The following is a 25,082-nucleotide window of genomic DNA, read 5'->3' as shown; positions in this document are numbered from 1 at the left end:
ATCCTCAGTTAAGTTGGACACTTCTTAACTATTGCAAGCCTAGCTGTTAGCAGTAGATGTTCCAGCTTCCAGGGGCAGCCGTTTGGCTCTCACCCAGTTCGAGTGCAGCTCCCCTGGAAGACAGCATCCCAGGGCTGCCAGCCAGACCTCTGCCAGCACAAGGGCTGCTTGGCAGTCCCGCTCTACAGTTTCTGGACAAAAGTTAGCAAGGACTGCTGACCATGCTGCCAAGCATCACGGCACCCCAACCCTGCCTAGCCCAGCCCCATCTTGCAGCGTGGCACTATGGGGAGTCATTGCCACCTACCACTCTTGAAACCCCCACCGCCCGAGCTCCCAAAGGCATGAGGTATGCCTGTTGGGACTCTTAGCATGTGAAGACTTTGACATTCAGCCTGTAGGGACAGAAGAGACACCTGCTCATTGATTATATGATCTCCTGAGATTCCTTCTGGCCCCATCTTTCTGCGATTACTCACCACCGCCTGCTGTCAGGATGGTTTTGCGATGCTGGCAGCTGTTTCCCAGCAGCTAGACTGAGGTCAGACACCAGTTAGCTGTTGACACCAATTAGTTCTGGCTTGAATGGCCCAAATGATCTGTTCACGTTGCAAGCTAAGACTACCAATAATGACAACAAAAAAAAGCAACCCAAACCAAATAAACAAACAAAACCCACAGCCTCTTAAAATGTATTAGCTTCCCTTGCTGTCTCAGTACCGCTGTAAGACTCAATACACTCTCTAGCCTTGTGTTCCAGTGATGTCTTACTATATTATCATGAGAGAGACAGGAGACAGACCTACCATGCTACAGCCACACGTCCCTCTCAGAAGTGAAAGGCTGCTTACAAGCTTCCAGCTCCAATTCTGGCATATTCTGCTTCTTCGCCTACACTTCTTTTTGGCTTTCCCACCCTCTCTTTTACCCCTTAACCAAAGATGCTCTATCAGAGGCCCATGTCGTTGCCGGGTATGTTTGAGTGCATGAAAAACTCCTGAAGGATATTGGTTTCTTTGAGAGGTTTGCACACAACTCTGCATATCATCTTAGAAATATCTGCTTTTTTAAGCTATATGGTAATGCACACTGTGCATCTGAGATTAGAATATGGCCCTGAGGAACAAAACGCTCTTCTCTCTTTACAGCTGACAATGCATAGCTTATTTTTATGAGCTCCTCATTTTCAAGAGATTCAACTCCATTGTTTGGCAGCCACAGTTTCAAGGGAAATCTCCAAAGGCCGTTCGACTTTGAGCATTGCCATTTCTACCTCTGGGGTGCAAGCATTCACTGGGTGACATTGACCTGCGGCCTGTGTGCCCAAAGGGGGGCTGAGCATTTCAAAACCAGCTGGGGAAACCTCCAGCCTTCCAATAAACCGCCTCAAAAGTCTCGGGGAAGCTGCACACACAATGAGAGGATGCTCTCAGAAACCCTGAGAAGGTTGCTCTGTTCCTGCGGCCTCCGCTTGCTGCTTTGTAACAGTCCATCACCCACCACCTCCTGCTGCCTTCTACCATTCCATAGTGGTCCTAAGGCCAGATCCAGCATCCACAGGTTCATAGGGCGAGACTTTCTCAGGTAGGTTTTTGATCAACCCCCTTAGGCTATCTTCCTCCTCCCTTTTCATTACTAAAGAGTTCAATGCAATTCTTGTCCTTTCTCTTAAGCTACAGTATGTAGATTTTTTAAAAGATGGGAAAAAACCCCTGAGAGAATGGGGAAATAAAACATCTTTTTTTGGATAACCTTACGGAACCTGAAGAACTGGTCACTCCTCCAGGAACAGTTTGCATCTCACCTCAAACTTAAGTTTACACATCTGTCTTCTCTCCAGCCCAATCCTTCTGAAGAAACATTGCCTTTAAACTGCATCACTAACATCTGTACCCAAATACAATTTCAAAAGCAGAACAAATGGGGCAAAAATAAGGCAAAGTAAAGAAACTGTTCCAAATGGGCACATCATCAGCACACAGGGGAGCAGACCAAGAGCCCCAAGACTGCGTGGACTTAGACTGCTATGTACAGTGCGCTTGTACAGGGTCTACCACTCTCCTGATCCTGCCCAGTCTCTAGTCTGCCACAATAACAGCACAACGATAATGAATTAAGTTCTGCCTGCAGTAGATGTGGCTATTTTATTTTGGCAGCGCGAATGTTGCTAAGTGAAAGCACGTCTTTCTGAACTGCCTTGCTCATGGGAACCATTTAATCATTATAGAGCAATTATAGAGGTCTTTATTCAGTTGTTCCTTAAGTCCTCATTCAGGCAAACCTATTTCAATGGGAACTGTGCCTGAAAGGGACTCATCAAAACCTGACCAGGAAATGGCCAGTAAGAGTAACCTATTTCCAAGAGAGAAAAACTCATGCATTACATCCATAATGGGTAACTTCTTATGAATACACCTATTGAAGTGTGTTATATTCATTAAACTCCATTTGGAGAGGAAGGGTAACCTTCCAGTTAACATGATTTCTATGTGCTCGTGAGAGCGAGGTTCTGTTCCTGGCTTTGACATAGACTCCCCCCGTGACCACGGTCACACCACTTCGTAATTTTACCTTGGATTTAGCAAAACATGTAAGAAACCGGGACAGTAGTAAGCATCACTTTAACTGTACTTGTGGACTGCAGCCCCTGGTTCCTCTTCTGCAAAACAGAAAGAAGGACAGATCATCTCTCCTAATTTTTTTTTTTTTTTTCTGTTCACATTTTGAGGCAGGGCCAGTCTTTTATTCTGTGTACGCCCAGTGCATCGTACAATGTGTCTTTGATCAGGGCTGTGCTGTAACACAGAGTAATAATACTAATTGTTATCAACACAAGAAAACAATGCTGTGCTTTTGTGGCAAATGTCCACTAGGAGCTTGACTGAGACCATCAACATTTCATTTGGGACTTAAGCCCCATTTGAACTTGTCTCCCAAAGCGAGAGTTTACAAACACAATTTAGTCCCTATTTGAGCAGTGCTTTGAAGATGTAAAGTACTAAATTGTGTATCTGTATGTATAAGAGACAGAGACGGAATGTGTAATTTCTTTCTGCATTCAGGGAACACAAGATTTCCTTTTTTCCCCTCTTTTTGGAAGGAAGTTTACTGCTGAGACTATTAGAGAAAATGCAAATGTGCAGACTGTTTGTTAAGGCTCCAGGAGAGAAAGCACAAGGCAGTTGTTACCATGAGTATTTCTAGGAAAAGGGGAAATCTTTGTCTTTAAGTGTATTTATTTAGCTAAAGAAAGTTTGCACAGCTTGTCGAGAACGGTTCTGGAGGAAATTAAATTTCAGCTGCACCTCTGTATCACTCCTACACCTGCCAATTCTTTCGACCAGCTAGTGATGTCCTGCACCCAGGGCTCCAGCCTGCGAGCACATTTGCAATCTCACCAACATCAGAGATGAGCTGTTGTGCAACCACTATTTTTTTTTTTTTTTTGCTTACTCTCATCCAAGGAAGAGGCACCAACTGTACTCCTGCACACAACAGATTGCCTGTTGTAGCAGAACCCACCAGGAAAGCTCCCAACAGCATGGGCAGGAGGCACGAGGAATTTTTGAGCAGATTCAAGAAAAATAATATTATATTATATGTTTATATAGGCTGGTATAGATGGATCCAAGCTCGACACAGTGTAAGCCAGGTTTGGTTCACAAGACATGGAGCCATACTGGCTTATTAGGGCTTATTAACTTGGACACAGCCCCATGCTAATACATCTATACAGCTTCCAAACTGGATCTAGCTTGTGTCCAGCTAGGTTGGAGAGCAGTCATCGGTGCAATCCCCATGCACACGCTTTATTGCGCTTTTCTCCCCCTTCGCCTTCAAACTATGAAATCACTGTTCCATAAAAATGCTGAAGTAGAGGCAGGTGAAAGTAGGGCTTGGAAATGGTAAGCCAGGACTCCGAACATGCGATAAACCAAAGGACAGTTGGGTGTCCCTAGGGAGCGGGAGGCTGCAAGGTTTGTGGCCACAGATTTCTATCCGGGGGAGAGGCAAAGGCCTTTGAAGAGAAGTCTGGACAAGGAATGTGCACAACACATGTCTTTCATGGAAGACAAACTGTGGTCAACCAACCTGCATAGTAACTTAATGCAACTATCAGAAATAATTTTGGTGAAAAATACTTTCTAAACTAAGTATTTTGGTCCCTCAGTTTTAAACCAATGTTTCCGTTTCAAAATATACTTCCATTTTATTCCAGAAAATTGAACTGTAAGAGTTAAAAAAAAGTAATGAAATCCTTCAAACCCCAATGAGATATGTTGGCTAGGGCTCAAAGACCTTTAATTCTACCTAAAGAGATTTATTTTTTTTCTACTTGTTGGAATATTGAAATTTTTCAAAAAAAAAAAAAAATTATATGACCAAAAGCATTTTTTCCAATTTTCTGTTATCATCACTGGCACCCCCCACCCCCAAATCCCAGTTATCAGAAAGATTTATCATTGATTTCCTTGGAAGCACAACCATGAGCTGATATACTAGTGTTACAGACCCCTTCCTTCCACAATACTTAATCATCTGCTATTAATATATTCCCAGTAATTGTTCCATAAAGATTCTGGAGCGCTGAGTCTCAGCAGGTGCAAGTCAATGCAGCTGCACTGTTTTACAGTACCATGATAATTTGAATAAGGCTGAAAGCCAGCCAGCTCCTTTATCCGTTAACCTTCTGATGATAGGATGCAAGTCGATATCAGCAAGAAGGATAAGCAAGTTCCCGTACGCCCACGCACATAAGCGTCCCAACAACAGGACAAGAAAGCAGAGCAACAATGTCACATCATCAAGGCGTTGCCAACGTATTACGAGTGGAAGGGTCAGGTGAATAAAAGTGGCTGTAGATTTGGCTCTCCTGAACAGTGGTGGTTTTTGGGGGGTGGGTGGTTCTTGCTTTGCTTTGGTTTTTGGACTTTAGCAGTTTATACATGTCCCAGATACTAGGCCTCCACTTCTAGGAAACCTGCTGTTGTTCTTCTAGTTTGTGCAAAATATTTGCTACACTTCCTGAAAAAGAAAACAAAAATATTATTTGCATTTCAGCAACACCAAGAAAGCCCAGTCGGAATCAGCATCGTGTCGTGTTATATTTCATATAGTGCCAGGGGTGAACCCTAATTCAAAGTTACAACATGCAAGATAAACAGAGGATGGGAGGAACAATAAGGTTACAAAAATAAGTTAGTGATACACCCAGCACCAGATTCCAGGGATATGTTTCAAGCATTAGATTCCAGGGATATGCTCCATCTGCCTATATATACATGGCTACATCTAATCTAATCACCCTAGGTTCTCTCTAAAGCCTCTGGAGATCCAGTCAATAAAATCGGTGGAGTGTAGGGTGAAATTCACTTTTTCTTAAAGTAGCTATCAAAAGCTTGTTAACTGAGCTGTACCCTAAAGCATCGTTGCTTCCCACCAGAACCACAGGGTGCCTAGCACAGCTGTATATGTCTGGTCAACATATAGACACATATGCTCACTCACTCAGCTGTGTATGTCTGGGGTTAATCTACCCCAGCTCTCTTGGCTTTCCACCCAGGTCCCTGTATATTAAGCTGTGTTGCTCTCTGGCATAGGTAGAGGAATCTCATTCTTTCACCCTGCAGTTTTCTACTACAGTTCAAAACAAAGATCTTTCCCTCTCCAGTCATCTTGAAAGTGAGAAAAGTGAATGTACATGGAAACCCTTAGTACAAATCTGTAGGACCCTAAAGAACTGCATTGTACTTATTCTCGTGTTAAGAGATCAGTATTTTGCTTCGGTTTGATTCTTACGGCTCAGGAGTGCACACACTTGGTGCTGTGAGAAAAAAAAGAAAAGAAAAAGAAAAGCTATCTTCAGTAGCATGAAAAGTTATCTTTGCAGTGATATTTTTTCCCCCTATCTGAATTTAAAATGAGTCGGATCTGGATGGAGGAATACCACTTGCTGCTTTATGTGCCTACATACTGCGCTGCCTATGCTTCTATACAGGTTTTGTGTATGTGTGTGCATTATGAATGTATTAATAATGACTCTTTTTTGTTGTTTATGAGGTTTTAGTAGATAAAAAGGGTAAACGTAGTGTGCTTATACACAGCAGTACACTGGGATTAAAAAAAATGCATAGCTAAGAACCTACTTAATTAACTCATCTTAAGAAAATAAATTCTTTCAAACACCATGCAGAATTAAGACACATTCAGGCAGGTTTCTCAGAGACCAAAGTTGCAGACAAATGCCAAAAGGAACCAACAAATATTTCCAGTGAGTTAGCAACCTAACCTAATCTGTTTAATTGTGTTTGTAAATTCACGAGGCAACCAACCGCTTATCCAAATACCACACTTCTGTGGATCAGATCCTAAATTACAATGTGTGTGGCATATTACTTCAAGTACCAGACACCGTTAAAGATCAGTCCCCTTCCTTATTAAGGCCCACTCCTGCAGAGATGGAAGCTTCTCTTCAGAAGCACCGCGTCCTCACAGATCCCAGTGGTAACTTCTGTGTTTAGTAAAACAAGCCTTTGTAGTAATTATATTTTCCAAGTGAAAGCAAAAGAAATCAGTAACCTTCCCAAAACGTGGTTTCTTTTGTTATCCTTTAGCAAGCAGGCTTACTCTGGTTAGACATAGCCAACAGAAGAAATGGATATCCAGAATTATGTGGAAATATTGCTCTGAAAGAGGGAGAAAGACAAGGAAAAGAGTATTTATACGTGGCTATTCTATTCCATTTATTCCCTACAGGACATACTGACATGCACTCTTGGATGTGTCTTTGCGGCATGGAAATGGGTTCATTTCAAATGCCAGCCAAATAAGAGCAATACATTCGATGATACATATCCCTTACAGGCTTCCTTACAAATAACACTCAGAGAGGAACATAATTTCTCAAACCTCATCTTGCCTCCAAACTCTTCTCCTTTTAGGGGACATAACCTTCAAAATAGGAGAGCCTCAAACCAAATGGATCTGAGAGCTAACGTTTCACCACAAAATACAACCTCAGTTTCGGAAGTAACATCCTACTATACAGAAGAGCTAAGAGCCATTCATCTGTTATGAAAACCATTGGCTTCTTCCACTCAGCAAACCACAACACGGCAGGCAGTCACAGAAATAGCTCTTACACATACAAGGCTGTATTCTCTTTTTTTGTTGTTGTTTTTGGTGGGATAATATTTCAGTCTGGGACACATCCAGCAGGTTAAGTTTTCCCAAGTAGCTGGCAAATGCTAATGACATATTCTCAGTTGTGCTTCACAGCTAATTCATCATTTTTCCTAAGACAGACCTAATGAAAAAACACTACTTGGGGTGAGAGATCCCACACCATATACATCATCCCAATGAAACTGCATTATTTAATTCTTTTTTTGTTATACCCTCAACTATTTGATCACTGTCAAACCACCACACGAGAAAGGCAATCCCAATTGGGTATTTACAGTCCAGCATAATGTGTCATAAATATTTTTGGAGCATTTTGGTCACTTTGGAGGGACTTGAGAGAGATTATACTCTTTACTGCTTGAACCCCACAGGAACTGCTTGATATGATACAGACTTTAGAAGGGGGCTGATGTCTTGGTGTGCAGGACTGAATATCTGGTTTTTCCATCTGATTAGTATAAGGAACCCACACTTACCCCATCCATCTACAGAGTCCCTCCAGTTCAGTTAGTGATAACCACAAAAATGCTAAACAGAACAAACAAGGATTTACCCTAAAGTAACCTGCAGGTGCCACATCAGCCAATCTTCCCTTCAGAGACACGTACAGAAAAGATAACACACAATATTTAGCAATCCATTTTTCTATTCTGTTTCATTACCACCTCAATGGAAAACATATATATATAAAAATACACACACACATATATATATATATGGAAGGCGTGGGGGCAGGAGGAGTGAAGATACAGGGAAATGTAACATTGAAGTCCCTATAGTCAAGCTTATTGCTGCATAATCAAAGAGGAAAGTAAATCCAAGAATTTGCAGAAATTCCGAGCTGCGATCAAAACTGGAACTTGTTTTCCTTCCCCAAAACATTGTTTGACTTCAGGGCATTGTAGTCTTCCACCTTATATATGTCCTCAAAAAAAATGGAACTGTGTAACAGGAACAGGTGCCAATAATAAAGCCTAGAAACTCTATTTGTGCTCATAAGAAATTGTCATCTCACTACATAAGTACAGCCTGGTACTGCCGATAAATATAAACAGCATTCCGATAAAGATAAATTATAAAGCAGTTCTTTGGTCTTCTAAAGAGACTGGCTATTGTGGACAGCTGTGTGGCTGCTGGAGCTACATTTAATGAGATTTATGCACAAAATTGTTTGCACGTTTGAGTGATATATTTCACAATGGCACTGAAAACAATTGGGTGTTGTGGGATAAGTACCTTTTACAGTATATCAAGGTCAAACCTTTTACTTGATGTACTTAACTAACCATGTAAAATATTACATCAGCAAGCCTATGAGGCACTTAGAGATATATTCATATTTGCATAATGTCCTCTGTAAGTTAGTCTGCGGTCCTTAAGGGTGTTTAGAATAACTGCATGCAAGAATATACTTAATCCAATCTCATTTTAGCTTTTGCTCTTTTAAGATTTCAAAATTAATAAATCCTCCTGATACTCCAAATTACCATGAGCTTTTATAAGCATAACTTTGTAACTTTAACCCATTTATGAACATACCCTACAGGCATATGTACTAATGAATAAGAAATAACATTAGAAGTTTAAAGATGGTCTCTTTATGAAGTAATGTAAGAAAATCCTGTTAGCTGGATCAAGTACAAAAGTGTGATTTCTTAAAAATAGAAAATCCTTCACAAAATTACTTGTAATTACAATAACCAAAGGATAAAAAGTAAGAATAGTTTAAGTATTGTGCATTATTTAACTTGGTACATGAAATATGTTTTATGTAAATGTATGAAGCATGCAAATAGAAATCTGATCTAAAGTGTGCTTCCATGGCTACGGGATTTTTATTTATTTATTTATTTTCTATTGTGCTTGATTGCTGTCAAGAATACTGACAGATAAAGGATTTCAAATTACCTTAAACACTTGGTGCTTCTTCAAGTGAATTAAGCTCTTGTTTGCCTGTAAGACTTTTGGAAGAGATGAGGAAAATCTTCCCGGTCAAAGGTTCTCCCAGCATCCCACAAGTTCTCCAGAATCCACAAGCTAAACATCTTCTTTGGAGAATTAAAGAGATGATAAAAACTCATCACAATAAATGGGTCAATAACTGACATTTCTCCATCTGCTTGCCGTGAGACCGAAGCAGCAACTACTGTCTGCCCACCATCAGGACTAATTACAACCCATTGAATGAGATATCCCGGTGACCAACGCCTGCGAGAAGGGGAAGGGAAGGGGACTGAGTCCTGGACACCGATGCTGGTGGCTCATGGGAAAAGAGGCCATGTGGGAACCACATGGAAGTGGGAAATAAAGGTTCATTTTGCCCACCACCTACTTAATATGGGCAGAAAAAGCCCAGAGCATCTCTTGCTTCCCCCCACCCCTTCCCACTTAAAGTTAAACATTAAATGGCCAAACTATAGGGACCTCCCCTTTCCCAGTTATTACTTATTATGATAATCCATTTTGTTCTGTTCCCAGATCAGCCTTAACCACTATTCTCCTTGCACAAAATAACTAAAAAAGGGATTTTATCTGGTATGACCAGCCAGTGTGTATCATCAGAGCTGCTTTAGATCAATGGAGCTATGATACTAAGAAAAGCTGAACAGCTGGCCCTGAGACCTTAGTGTTCCCAATAGATTAACTCTGTTGATTTCCTAAGACTGGCATTTCAGCATATCGAGAATGTATTGCTTTCAGAAGGAGGACAGGTGCAAGTCCCAGACGTCAAAGGAGTCACCCTTTTATTGTAAGGAAGCTGAAGTGTATTGACAGGTCTCACAACAAAAGCCATTTCATTCATCACATGTTGACTTTGGCAAGTTTTTGCCCTGCTCAGTGGAGCAAGAATAAAATAAATTTAAAGCAATGACAAGCGAGATTTTGCCAGGTGGGTGTGCTATAGAGATGCTCTACCGCTCTTCCACTGGATGTCACTCTGACATTGAGCCGAATTCTAGACTTTCCGCAGACCAAAGTGGCTTTGTTCAGGGAATAATGCAAGAGCTGGTGGAGAGAAAAGCTAAGTGACTTCTTATTAAAGCAGCTTCAGATATCCAATAACTCTTTGAGAAGTGGGATCGTGCTTTGTCACAGGGATTGATGGGGCAAGATGGCACATAAACAATAATTCTTCAGCCTTAGCAAAACAAGGCTGGGAGGAGATGGGTCTGCTGTACATAAAACTGTAGATTTAATGCCCAGAGGGAGAAACTACTGAAGCTAAAGGACAGTAATGCACTTGAACATAAGAGAGTCTTGATCTTAGTTAGACTGGAAATTAGAGGAAGGCTTCAGAGCGTAAGATCAGAGAGGGTATGGAGTTGCCTGGCTAAGTGGATGAGTGGGACAGCTCTCCCCCTCCACCCAAGAAAACAAACCCCAGCTAGGATTAAAATGGACCTTGATCTGTTTACGAATGGCACTCTAGCACATCGCTGCGTGGGTCAGGAGGTGACTTAACTCTATGACCCAGGAGGTCTCTTCAGTTATCAGCAGCACCTTAGCTACTACCCACCTCTACTACATACTAAGGCGAAGACTTTGTATGGAGTACAGTCCACAGCTGAGAATGACTGGAGATATTTCTGCCTCCTGGCCTTCTGCCCCCTCTACGCTTGCTCTGTCACATTCACAACATGAGGGGACAGTCAAACAGGACTAAGAGCCATCCTGAACTGGGCAGGTTTTATAGCACCATAGACAAAGTCACTGCGAACTGTATTTCTCTCAAGTCATTAATATTTGGTCTAGACATAGGGCTGAAAGCGAAGCAATACATCATACAACGCTAATAGCTGCTAGAGATGTTACCCGTGGCATCCCAGGAAATTCCTTAACAGAGGCGAGTTTGTTTGTTTGCAGAAGTAATTTCAGATCACTTCCCTTGCGAAGCCTCAGAGGCTCTTGGTGACGACGGTTTAGGTGCTCTCCGCACTCCTCCTCTCCCCCATCTGCCTAGCAGGTGGGATGCCATGATACAACGGAGCCCAAGCACCCGGAGTCAGAGGGCTTCAGGCCACCTCCTGCTTTCCTTGCACAAGGCTGCACTGGCATCTGGCAAAGCTCCCCTGCAGCAGAAACACCTGGATTCCCACATCCCTGGCCTCTGGCCGTGCATCTGCTCTGACAGCACGAATGGCCAGGGCTCTACAGCTGCTGTCCTCCACGGCAACTGCACGAGGGATCCCCGACATGCCTCACCTCGGTTCTCCACCTTTCCAGGCACACTATTATAAAGACAGCCAACTAAATTGCTACCCCAGTAATAAAGAGGAACCCCATGCACAGGGAAATTCACACATTAAAACAATAATTAAGAGTCTAGTCACCTAGACCATCTCTCTGTTCTTATAGTTTACATCATCATCACTGGAAGTCTTCTCCTGCCCTTCACAATCAGCCTCCACCAGAACATGATGATGCCTGAAGAAATGGCAAAAGACGGGTCAGAGTTTGGATAAGCCTACTTAGCTCACACTAACCAAAGGTAATAATTCAGGTAGCTTACATCCTCATGCCAATAATACTTGTGCAAGGGAATAATTTAAAAAGAGCACTGTTAGTCTCCTAACAACCAAGAAAAAAAAAATAATTAACTACTCTTCCTCCTGTTTGTGATCTTGGATTCTCATGGATCATTAAGCAGGCCTTGCAAATGCCAGTCAAGATCAGGCATCTTCAGACTACCATCACTAATGTTAGAAAAAGACCAAACTGGAGCACAGCAGGGCTTCCTGTTCTTATATGGATGGTTATATCTAGAGGTTTACTAAGCAAAAAACCCTTCCTTTCAAAATATAGCATTAATATGAATCCTGAGTTCAGACTGTGTGCCTGTAGAAGATCTAATAGGAAAGTATGGAAAACACAGGAACAGCCTAATATAGTGAGCATAATGAAATCCAGATTGTAGCAATAGAATGCAAATGCTGAGTGTGATTGAAGAAAGGCCAGCTAAGCATCTCTGGGGAGGCCACGCTACAGGCACTCATCCTAGTGGACAACCAGAAGACAAAGAAATAAAACTAAGCATTTCCAAAAAAATTCAGAGGTCCATGAATTTTTACAGAGAACTACCAGCATGTCCTTGACAGAGAGAAGAGAAGGCAACTTTTAACATCTAACAAAGATTTCTAGTGTCTGCAAAGCCAGCAGTAAAAATATTATTTTGTGATAGAAAGATTATTGTTTACATCTAACAGGACGAATTTCTGTCCACAGAATACACCTATTTGTGACTGCATAATAACTTTATGTACGCAGTCAACAGTGTCAAATGTACAGAGAAAAGATGTCACTGAACCGTAGCCATATGACAAGTTTGAAGTGACTTTACCAGCGTATTACTGAATTTATCAAGGAAAGAAGAGTCTGATGTTCCTAAATTTCTTAAAGGATGAATAATTTAATTTAATTCCCACACTGAATAACAGATTTACTTGTAAATGCTCAGACTTTCATTCTGCACTCAGGGTAAGCACCCTGGCTTTGGGGAAGAAACACTGTATTTTCTTTTATACACAACAGTAAGTTTCAGACAACCCTTCAACTGTAAATCTCAATTCCCCTCATTTATTGGGCCATCATTGATGCCTCCATAACAGCAGAAGTCAGAGATTTGAGAGTTTTGAAAGGGTTTAGATACACAAGTCCCATTAGACTCATGGGAACTGTTCCTGTAAATCTTTCAAGGCAGCTCTAAAAAAATTTTAGCCTAAATTCCTTCCCCCTCCCTTTGCATATTTTGAAAAAACTAGACACAGCCTTGGAGAACAGCAGCAAGCAGAGAGGAGACTACCTTATCATCAGTGTTAGTGAGGTAAAACAAGAGAATTGGCTTTGCATGGTAGGAAAGTTTAATAAAAGGCACTTAGAGGTGCCTTCACGTTTGTCCTGCACGTGTAGCTGTCACACGTGGTATCGAGTGAGTGATGTTGCAATGCCATGTACTACAAGGTAAAGTTAGCTGCACATAGTGGTTGGCCAGAAATGAAAATGCTTCTGAAAGATTGCAAGTTACTACTGAACATAAGAAGAAAGATAACTTTAAAAAGCTGAAGGAAAGAAATTCATCCCATTTCAATTAACTGGGAAGGCTGAATGGAAATATTTACTCCCAAATAGCACTATCAGCTTCAAGTCTGATTCTCCTTTAGGGGACAGAAAGTTTGATAAAAATGCAACACTCTGGTGCTGATTATGATAAATGCTCATTGAGGACGTATTTTGGCAGTGATAAGGAGCCGCATGACCTTGCGGAGACCCAGCGCTCCAAGGCAGACACTTGCGGTGGCGGCAGCCGCACCTCCGTACAGGAGCAGTCCTTCTGCAGAGAAAGCAAATAAAGAAATGAGCTCAGCTCTGACACAAAACATCTTTTAACTCAATTACTGTTTACAAACACAGCCGTGCTCCTGTCTGGGGAAGCAGAGCCCAGATACTGTCAAACTGGGTCAAGAAATGGAAAAGGGAGAAAAAAAAAACCCTTTGCCCCAGCATCCCTCCTTTTCCTAGCCCTGGTCATTCAGAGAAACGCATCCAATCCCACCTAGAGATGCAGTGAGGATTGGCCTCCCAAGAGGAGCAGGCAACATAAAAGTCTGGAATGTACTCTGTCCTACACCCATCACGGCACGGCATTTGAATATTGGACTTAGTGTTGTGCTTCCACAGATATAAAATTAGGCCGACAGAAGTCTGGATTCAGGCCCTTGCTCCATACTGCTGACTTGTAGAGAGCTGGTAGCCAAAAGCATTTGGAACGGTTGTCTCTCTCCAGATGCTGCCATTCATTTCTGTGGGAACAAGACCACTTACATCTAATTACAGTTTCTGCTCAAATTAACAGGACAGAAATGACAGCAAAAAAAAAACAAAAAAACTTCTCTGGACTAACTGGGAGACCTTTCGTCGGCACAGCTTATAAAGCAGTTGACTTTCAAACACACTGACTTCTAAGTAATTTAAAGTTCACATGTTTTGACTGCTCAGCTTGTCTCATCAGCATATTAAAGCAACAGCAAAAGGGAGAGAAAAGGGACAGTTTTATTAAAGAGATCTCCTGCTTGTGAAAGATTTGTTAAATGACCATGCAGTCAAGTATGGAATTGGGATCATCATTGCATAAAACATTGTTTTCATTATCAAACCAAATGCCAATTGCACATTACATTATATGACGTGGACTAGAAGTTATACAAAGACACCTTTTCACTGGTATTGCATATGGACTGAAACGTATGTAGGTAGTCTTGCACATGCATATGCACCCATGTCTCACTTAATTGTGGAAATCAGGTCTAATTCCACTGAAGGATAAGAAAATCTGCATTTTTCAGATGAGAATCAAGCCACTCATATACACCTCCCTTCCTTGCATTACATCTACCACCGGGATCATACCAGTAGTCCATTCGATGCAGAATATTTCTGCCCTTCTAAATCCATAGGAATTTTGCTATTGCCGTCAACTGGACTATGTTATCGTCATAGGCGTTGACTAACTTTGCTTGGACTGGTCCAGTCACGAAAAGGATGGGAATAGAGGAAAGTGTAAGGCTACGAGATCCCTTCCCTCTGTTTCAACAGGCAGTACTAATGCAGTGGCTACAGTCCCATAAGGGGCCTCCACGTCCTGCTGGTGAATTGACATCCCGTTCAGGTTTCCTCCCTGCCAAACAGACAATCGGCGCTTGAAAATCATTCTGTGCTATTAATCATTATTGATTTATTATTCTGGTCCAACCTTGGGCAGTTGCTGTCTCTCTTAGATCTTAATGTGTGGTAGATAAAATCATTCATATCATTCCAAAAGAGGGGGTTACATCACCATAGTTAATAGCTTAATACAGTCAATGGAAAATTCTGTTCCTTTTTTAACGTAAATTCATCAGCAAACAGGTTCTTTTGCAGTTCTTTACCAGCAGTGCTACTGCATTTGGGTATTACCTGGATGCGTAGGTACAGCCCTGTTCTAAATATGAAAGGGGGACACAGAGCAGCAGACAGCAGCCACACAGCGTAGGAACACGCACTGTCCCACTTACTAATAACAGCTGGTTAATAATTTCTAAGCTCTGAGTGAATTTACACCCGATACATGCAGATATATACAAGCAAACACTTACCAGCTCAGAATGAGCAAGTTACAGACTTGAAAAGGAATGGACAAACAAGCATGCACAGAAGGTACTGCTAGATATGGGCCCTCTGTCTGATGCTACAGGTAGGTAAGGGTCAAATACAAGCGATGAATTACACTTTATAGGATATCCATAACCCATCTTAAGACCCATACCACTATTAAAAAAAAAAAAAAAAAAAAGAGTTTGTAGCTGACTTCCAACACACCAGCTCTTAAATTTTGAAAGTCCCCCAGATTTCACAATCGGACACAATTTTAAAGGATCTGATAGCCAGGTCCAGCTCCTGACTTGTCCCAAGGGGAAAAGTAAAAATCACAGAAACATCAGACAGCCATTTGGTATGTGCCAGCTGTGAAGGCAGCTGATTATGGAGCAAGAATTTACAGACTGCAATGCACAAAATCTGACTTTTCCTTCTATTTCAGCAGCAGATACCTTAAGACCAATCAAAGTAAAAATCCTTCTCTAGGAATATGGACTTCACCTCCTACTGGACAGACTTTAAGAAATGTTTCAAACCTGAGATGAACAAAAGGACAGAAGGAAATATTATACGATGTGGATCTAGACCAAATTCATAGGAAAAACATGAATTAGTTTTAACTGAAGCTTTTCTCCCCTGTCCTGCCTTTCCTTAGGAGAAAGGAAGGCTCTCCATTTGCTCTCACTTAATTATTCCAAACACACAGACGTGGTGTTTCAGCACATTATGCCTGTTTAAAAGTGATTTTCAAACAAACACTGTAAAATCTATTGGGCATGCATAGAATTCCTTGCTAAGGGTCCAGCCCAGTTTCCACTGAAGTCAGTACTCGGAGTTCAATGGCAGTTGTGTTGGACCTTTAAGGTGAGATTTTCAAAAGCTTCCCAGTGACCCACAGTGTGCCTACACAGTTAGTTAAGCTTGGGTCTGAGCCTGATCCCTAGCTCAGTAATCATCTGCACAGTTAACCCTCAATGCACCTATAGTTTGATGGTTGAAGACCTTCAGGAAGCGCAGGGTAAGAGAAGAACCAGCCCTTTTGGGGAGCTGTGAGGGAAGAGGATGCGAACTCCTTCCATTGGTGGTGCAGTAGGAGCTCAGGCTGAAGGAACAGCTTCTCAGGATGCTCCTCAGCTGCTCAGCTGGTGACGTTAACTCCACTGTTTGACTTTGCACTGAGAGGGACTGCACGTGTTCACACGGTTGGTGACAGCAAAGCAGAAACTTAGACATTTATGAGCACCTCTGCACTGGAAGCACTGTTAAGAGTACATGAATATTGCCACTACAGCTGAAGCCATTTGTATACTTAAAATTAAGGTATGTTCATCTCTTCTGCTGAATCCAATCTCTAGAATCTCCCTAAAAGTCCTACTTTCCACAGAATTGATATCCCAGTCTACCCTCCAGGGAGGTTCCATGGAGTAGGGAACCACAGCAGTACAACTCCATTTTTATGTATTTTTTAAAACAAGTTAACATAGTTTTAGTTTTCTGGAATTAAACTCACACTGGTAGTTATAAGAAGAAACCAAGAGGTATGAACCAGGTAAAAGAGAAAAGAAACCTTTATCTTCAAGCTTCTAAAAGATTCAGTTATTTTGTAAGGGACTAGCTAAAGGTTGATTTTTTTTTTTTTTCTGGTAGAAAAAACAGAGAGCACTGAATTTGTATAACAAGGAAACAGATGACTATCAATTTGTGATCAGCTTGCACCATCTTAGTCTTTCCCAGAAGAGACTCCTTTCTAGCCAAATATTAGGGATATTGTCAGTTGGTTCCAAGGATAAATTCCTGGAATAACAGCCACTAAGTTGACAGGTTTAAAGCTTTATCTAGAGGGAACATGATAGGGAATGTGCAACAGAACAGATTTCTCACTTGAGACTCATTCCAAGAGCTGCAAAACTACAATAGTTTCCAAAATGTAGGACAGCCTTCCTCAGGTTATTGCCTTACACACATGTCCACACAGACAAGGATTAAAAATTCACAAGAACATCTTGGCATACAGCAAAGCATTCAACTTGCTTTCCAGTCTCTGAATCTAATCTTACCGTGAGCATTCCTTATCTCAGGAGGAAGCTAGTCTTGCAGTTAAGACAGGACTAGGCTGCAAAGTCACAAGAGTTCAAGTCCCAATCCTGCTTCTGAGTTTTTAAGACCTTGTTTAATCCCTCCAAGATGCAGCTTTCTGTATGTAGAATGGGGATAATACCACCTGCTTTTGGTTGTCTGTTCAGTCTTTCCAGATCCTAAGTTATTCAGGAAATAGGTTCTTGCCATATATTTACCTTTTGCTTTGTGGAGCAGGACATCCAATGCCATTGGAGCCCTTAGGCAATGTAGTGATATTAGTGAAAGCTAGTGAAATAATGCCAAAGGATATCATGGTGTATGCAGCTTTTAAAGCCAGGTTAGACAAAAAACTCTCCAGAAAGTTTTAAACAAAACTAATCCTGTCTTGAAGACCACAGATCAGCTACATCATTGCTTCTCAATATGGTTCACCACCAAAGAACTGTTTCTTCTCTCACCCTGGTATGAGGTTCCTGGGTCTGAAGGGATTTCATCTCTAATTTAATGTTTATTGCATGAACACCAGGAAGGCATCACTGAAGAAGGAAGTCAGTTTTGTGACTCCTACCCCGACAAAAGCTGAACTGTATTTCAACCTAAAACTGATGGGCCTGATGGAGAGACTTCAGGATGAAATTCTCTGGCTAATATAGGCCAGATGTCAGGACAGACGATCATAGTAGATCCTGCTAGTCTTACAAAAAATTGGCTAATCCACTGTGGCCAACTGTCAGCTCGGGCTGATGAGCAAGCAGTGATTTCTTACTGTATCAACATGCAGGCCATGCAAGGAGTAGTCATAGGGAAGCCTCCGCAAAATTGAGGAGTAAATATCATCCCAAATATTGCAGGCCATTCAGTGATTTTTGTTGCATATCAGAAAAAGGGATGTGTTCGGAAGAATACAGCCTGCAAATTGTTCACCCCGTTCCACTAAGCCTACTAAATCATCTGGAGGTGCCCCAGTTAAGCAGAACTACAATCCCTATTAAGTGGCACTCATTGCTACTAAGCATCATTGGACTTAGATGATTTCCCTTGTAGATGTCTGGATTAAGTGGTTTTGCCAACTAAGCACCTCCTTTTTCTGATTCAGCGGAGCGTACTGAATCATATGTATTTTACTGCTTTATATATTTCAAATAGCATGAAAACTGGCTGGTTTTGTGGAAATTAAAATACAGTTTATCTGTTGCACAAATTTTCAATACACGTGAGCTCCCAATGCATGTGGAATACATTTCATCCCATCTATATATACAGTCCTGCATTATGTATATAGTGGTTTTCAGAGAGCAGCGAACAGCCTTCACATGCACTTACCCTGCTCTGATAACATTCTTACGAAACAGAAATCATATGCTGAACGTTGGAATAATGTCAGCGCACAAAGGAAGGGAAAATAAACAAACAAAGAAAACCAAAATCCAGGCACCTTGAAGCAAAGCTCTGAGAAACCGTATGTCTCAATGGAAAATCCTAAGGCTGGTGCATTTGGCCGCTTTCAGAGCGTAGTTCGGCGAGTAATGCCTCTTTCATTGGACACTCAAAGCTCTAGAGTCACATCTGCTTGTGCTGGCGTGAGATTGGCACGCTGCTCCCACTGATGAAAGCTGAAGCGATGGTGCCAACCTACAGGGAAAAGCATGGCTTTCAGGATTTTCCCTTTCTTTCCTTTTGCTGCAAGTATTCTAATACAGTGCCAAGGCGGCAAAAGAGGCGAGCGCACACAAGTTTTCTTTGGAGGATGAGGGGAATGGAAGGGGGGGGAAGGCATCTTGTCTGAAAGCTGAACCTGTCATAGAGTTCTTTCTTCTTTGATGATAACAGAACAGGTCAACAATGATCTGGGCCATGGAAGGCAACAGAAGGTTTGCCTTTAACTTCTACAGAGGCAGCTTCAGTCTCTGTGCCTCTGTGTGGCAAGCACACACACCCCCCAGCCTTGACTGTGAATGGGCCTGATTTTCAGAATATAATCTTTACAAACTGCTTCCTTTTCAGGTGAGGCAGATCAAGCACTCATAGGTTTTTAGACTCATGTGTTTGACCCAGTGAAGCATTTAGGCACTGATGAATTAGGGGCTGCAAAGCCTAACATCCAGGCGCTTGGTCCCAAGAGACCCTACAGCTTTGTGGTGCAAGCCTAGGTTCCTTTATCAATGGACGGCGAGACCTGGAGGCCTCTGAATTTGGCCGATGAGTCTTTTGCAGCTCATGCTTAGAACAGTAACTCTGTCACCTTTATTCAGCATGGTCCAAACAACTCACACTTCTATTTTTCTCCATTCTTTCTTGAGATAAGTCAAGGAACAATATCCACATAGGCCAGTCTATAGCCCAAGAGATGCAGGCTAGGTCCAAGCTGCTACCTCCACCACAGGATAGCAGGGATGGGTCAGGGACATACACTTCATTTCTAGGTAGGCTCGGATTAATAGGAATTGACTCTATGGCCCACAATTTGAGTCCTAAAATAGGGCTCATCCAGGAATAAATGCAAGACTCAGGGCTCTGCTCTTGTGATGGAACAGAGGCTGCAAATCGTTTGAAACCCAGGTTTCAGATATGGTTCCCTAAACATCAAGTGGAAAGCAGGGCCACAAAAACAATACACACCCTGCCTCTTGAAACAGCATCACCAGAAGGAAAATAGCACATGATTCGTGAGCCCAGACCTCAGGGAGGTTTTCAGTGCCTTCACAGGGGAAGATTAGGGGGGGGGGGGGGGGGGGGGAAAGAAAAAACCCCCAAGAATTTGGAGTTGCAGCAGGACTGAGATTTCAGCTAGCCTCATTCTCATTCCTTGTAAAATATCTAAGAATAATTAAATCTGTTCCTTTCCTTTAATTAGCCTTGTGTCTCATTAGAGCAGTTCACTGCCATGTATTTATTTACTTGATTATATCTCCTCCACACCTTTGCCTTCCCTCATTCACCTAATCTTAACATCTCTCTTTTCCTTCCCTTAAAGCTCTGTATTTTAATGCTTTGATGTTATATTGGCTTCCCCCCCACATGCTTTGTTTAAAAGAAAAACAAAGATAGAAAATCTATACACAAAACAGAAGAGTCAACTACATCTTGACAAATCGAGCTTTTAAAAAGTCAGAAAAAGCAGATTTAAAGATGAAAGCTCATTCTTAACCCAGCTTCCTTCTTCAGAGACCTTAATATGATCTCTTTATGTAACTGTTTGTCAATTAATTCAAAATATGATGCAAGCTGCAATTTCGCAGAGACATGCATTCATTAGGTTTGTGGAGAGTATATAGTTTTCAGACTCTGATTGATTTTTAAATCTCATTGAGATGTACAGAACAAGACATCTTTTAAAGACATCAATTGTCCAAACGACCACTTTTTAAAATTTACAAGAAACAGATGTTTGTCACATAGACGGAAAACAGAGTTACCCTAGAAGAATGGTAACAACATTTAATCTTAGGGCGGTGACAAGTCCTGTTCAAGCTATGACCTACATATGGAGAAAACAGCAGTTCATCATCACAGAGTTTGCCTTTCTCAACACATTACCAAAGCTTATAAGCACGAGCCATGTCCCAGGCTATGAGAGATCAGATTCCTGAATATGTGAGATTATAGCCTGTAAAAGTTGCTCTGGGCACTTGTAGTTATCACTTCCATCCTCTCAAAGATGCCCTTGCATTGCAACTACGGTACAAGGACATGTGGCTTTACAGGTAGACACATACCTAAAACCAGCCCAAATAAAAATAGGAATACAAAAGTTCTTTCCTACCAATTCTGCTTGAGAGATACACATCTTAAACTGAAGAGACAGTAATTGCAGGGACAGAGATTTCACAGGCACCATTTGAAAGGCCTTTCTGATTTCAAACCTCAATAGCGATGCTACCCCAAAGTTGTTCAGCTGATCCTTGATACTCTGAAATACAAAGATAATAAGAAAACATAAGCTGTGGAATATGTTATTAAGGTTTACTGGCATGTGTATCAGGTACCCAGAGTATTCATTAAACAGGAAAGGGTTTAATTGAGCTCAACAGATTTAATTTTCAAGGATTCCTGAGTGGAATCAGGAGTCCAAACCCCGATGCCTTTCAGATCTTTCCACTCCTGACTTACTGAAAGTGCTTCGAAGTCCCTGCCCTGCTTTGCCTCCAGCTGCAGCACTGTTACTGAACAATGATACCACAGCAATATGCTGCAGATGCAGCCTGAGATCCCATCGAAAATGGAGTCACTGCCTGGAAAAAATGACAGACATCCAAATCCTGGTATAAACCAAAGTATTCCCTGAATTTTTCACAGGTAAATGGCCTGAAGCATCAAACATGGTACCATGGTGTCATATTTAACAGGACCGGGTAGGAAGATGGCCAAAATCTATCTGAGATACATTGCAGTACACATTGATTAGCTTCCAAGTGACCCTCCTCTGCAAGCCTCATGTTTTAAAAATTCCTACCCAGACATTTTTGTCATTTCAATTAAATGCATTAACTGTATAGAATACTAAAGCTAAAATAAACTACTAGCTGAGCATTATCACCCATAGGATTTGGTTGGAGACCATACCAGCTCTGCAAGCACAAAGACAACCCTCAGACCCAACTACGTTCTTCAAATACTTAACACATACCTTATGTTAGAAAGGGTGCAATAATACATCTGCAGATAGAGCCCTTTGAATGTGGTAGGACTCAAACTGCTTACGCCACCAGATCTTAGGTGACACAAGCCACATGGAAACTGAAAAATAAGCCAAGAAGCAGATTGACGAAGGAAGTGGATTGACAATGAGAGGAGGGGGCACAGTCCAAACAAAAAGCAGAAAAAGGAAAGCATGAAGTGATCAACTTTTGGTGGACCAGTAGAAGAGAAAAGGGGCAGAAGAGAAAGTCTGTTACCAGCAGCGTGGAGACAAGGCACAAAACAGAAGCGCTGGACTGTGGCCCAAACACACTCTCCTCTTGAACCAGGAGAGGGCCGGGGTAATCATACACCCTAGTTGTTCTACCCTGCATGCTGGGATCAAGGTCTAATAACAAACATCAAAACTGCAGCTAGGTATGCTCTGACCAAGTCCCCTTACTCCTCTGGCCACCCTGTTGTTACCCCAGCGCAGAATCACAGACTCACAGAATCATATAGGTTGAAAAAGACCTTTAAGATCATCAAGTCCAACCGTAAACCAAACACTGCCAAGCCCACCACTACATCATGTCCCTAAGCACCTCAGCCAAATGGCTTTTAAATACCTCCAGGGATGGGGACTCAACCCCTTCCCTGGGCAGCCTGTTCCAATGCTGGACAACCCTTTCAGTGAAGTAAAATTCAGTGAAGTAAAATTCAGTGAAGTAAAATTCAGTGAAGTAAAATTCAGTGAAGTAAAATTCAGTGAAGCACCTCGGTGTGGATGGCAAACACTTATTCCACAGGCACTCGCCACTTGGACCTTATTTCCTAGTAACAGACCAGACCTCTCAGGACTTTCCTCTCCCAACACGTGACATCTCGCCAGCTGAGTTAGAGGACCAGGAAAAGGTGAGTGCTCAGCTGCAACCCAGCAATATGCCTCTCTCCGGGAGAGCACAAGATGCTGTGGGGACACAGGACCCAAGCTGCTGTACAGCACCATGGTCCTTCTCACAGTCCAAAACCCTTCTCTCAAGACAGCTACAGCTGGCTCACAAGGTAAGAGAGCAGCATGGGGCAGCAGCACTGCACTGAAAGTGTATGAGACACCGGCTTTCAATTCCAGGGAGCAGGAGCCAGCTCTGAGCTTCACGTTCAGTGCATGAGACCAGAAAAGTAGTAAGGAGGTGCTCTTAGCATAGGAATGAATGGATGCCAGAATACAGCCTTAGACCTGGTTCAGAGAATGTCCAACGGTGTCCCAAAATCTGACGCTGTTATAGGTTATGGGGGGGCGAATCATCAAAACCTGTAACAAGATGACAATATAGATATAGATTCCTTGAGAGTCCCAAATAATCAGGATCCTGGCCCTGTCCTCTTTGCTCAGACAAAACTACTGAAGAGAGGAATTTCCTGCGGCAGAGCGTGCTGGAAGCATGCCCAGGCCCACCACGGCTCCATCCCAGTAGTTCAGTGCGGAGCCCCTGGTGCTATTCACGATCAAGAGAGTGAATTCTATAGCCCCCTGCTTCCCCCTGCCCCGCTGGCAGCCAAATTCCAACACTGGCGTTATGCAAATCCAGCTCAGCCCCCCTGCCCCCCACTCCTTAGCTCTATGCAATATTTTATTGAGCTATTGTTTCTCTAGTACAGTACAGAAAACATCACGTATTGTCCTCCACTGACAGTCTCAAGGCACAAAAGAAAATATTCTTGCCCTCATGGATGAGTTTTGCAAGCACACAGCACGTGCTTACGCCACATTCATGGCAGTACGCTCTCACGATGTATGGTGCACCAGACTGTAATCGAGTGCAGGCTATTTCCCCAGCTGATGTTACCCTAGGCACTGTCCCAACAGCGGGCTCCCTCCTCAGCCAGCTGACAGTCAGCTTCTCCAGCATCCAAGGTGCAAAACTATGCACCCAACATCCTCCCCTAATTGGCCCATTGCAGCTTACAGGCAGCTGCACTCCCCGCAGACGGGGCTGTGTAACTGGGGTGTAAACACGTATATCCTACAGCATCAGGCTCTGCCGGGATCCTCCGTCAACTCGAGGAGCCGGCGTGTGCGTCCAAAGCAATTACAGAAGCATGCCTCGTCGCGGCAGTTCACCAGTGTAGCAACATTTTATTTCTCCCACCTGACAAAATAAAAAGCAGGAGAGAATTATTTGTCAGCTCAATCCCTGTGTTAATCTAGTTGCAAGTATAATGTGATTTCCCTCCTGCCCCAGTAGTAGGTATTGCAACACCTTACATATGGATCATTTTAATCTAATATAATCTGGCTGGCTAGAAAGGTTTCCCTCCACCACAGCTGCTTGTGATTAATGCTAAATATACATGCCAAGCTTCAATCAGCAAGAGTGTGCATCTTAGGTAGTCTGTATTTGGTAAATCAACAGTAAACCCTATAAAATGCAGAAGATGCTGCAAAGCTTTAGATGCTTAAGTTATATCCAGCTTTTTTTCAAATGCTTCCTCTATTTGCCATTTCTAATGTACCACGATCCATTACTTCTTTTCTTTAAGCAAAATTGATTTAAAAGCTACTGATCACAGAAGATAAGAAGTGTCACCTCACCTTTACAAATAATAAACCATGGGCAAATACTCATTAACTGTTTTGTCCTCTTCATTTTACATTCACTTACTGCAAACTTCAGCAAGAGGAGAAGCATTTCTGTTGAAGCTAAGATCAAGCACATATGTTATAATAAAAAACACAAAGGCAATAAATGATAGCTTTTTTATCATTATCAAATACAAACATGTATTCTTATTTTACTATGATTATCAAACTAGGATTAATATAATCTTGTATATTGCTTCCCTTCACGGTGAATTAAATTATGTAAAAAGTCTCCCACTAGTACTCTTATCCAGCAAGAAACATTTTAATTGTGAATTTGCCTTTCGGAGTCTTTAAATTACACACACAGGCACATTAAAAAAGGCCAGTACTAAGGATACTGTGTATCCACTAATCTGTAAATAGACTCCCAGTCCAGGACTCATCTCTGAAACGTGGCATCAATTGCACAGGCTCCCATTTAGTT

The 25,082-nt window shown here is 42.1% G+C and overlaps 1 long non-coding RNA gene across 1 annotated transcript; it reads right to left on the bottom strand.

Moving 5' to 3' along the window:
• Nucleotides 1-4,237: 4,237 nt before the first annotated feature.
• Nucleotides 4,238-21,356, bottom strand: LOC140653743 (uncharacterized). Its single transcript, XR_012043207.1, has 6 exons — nt 21,158-21,356; nt 18,830-19,026; nt 13,440-13,513; nt 9,094-11,610; nt 6,580-6,686; nt 4,238-5,025 (listed from the first exon to the last, which is right to left on the bottom strand). It is a non-coding gene; the product is annotated as an uncharacterized lncRNA (long non-coding RNA).
• Between the last annotated feature and the right edge of the window lie 3,726 nt (nt 21,357-25,082).

This window comes from Ciconia boyciana, chromosome 6, assembly GCF_034638445.1.
Source record: "Ciconia boyciana chromosome 6, ASM3463844v1, whole genome shotgun sequence".
Classification (NCBI taxonomy): domain Eukaryota; kingdom Metazoa; phylum Chordata; class Aves; order Ciconiiformes; family Ciconiidae; genus Ciconia; species Ciconia boyciana.
The sequence above is the reverse complement of the archived record's forward strand: the minus strand, read 5'-3'. Positions and strand labels throughout refer to the sequence as shown.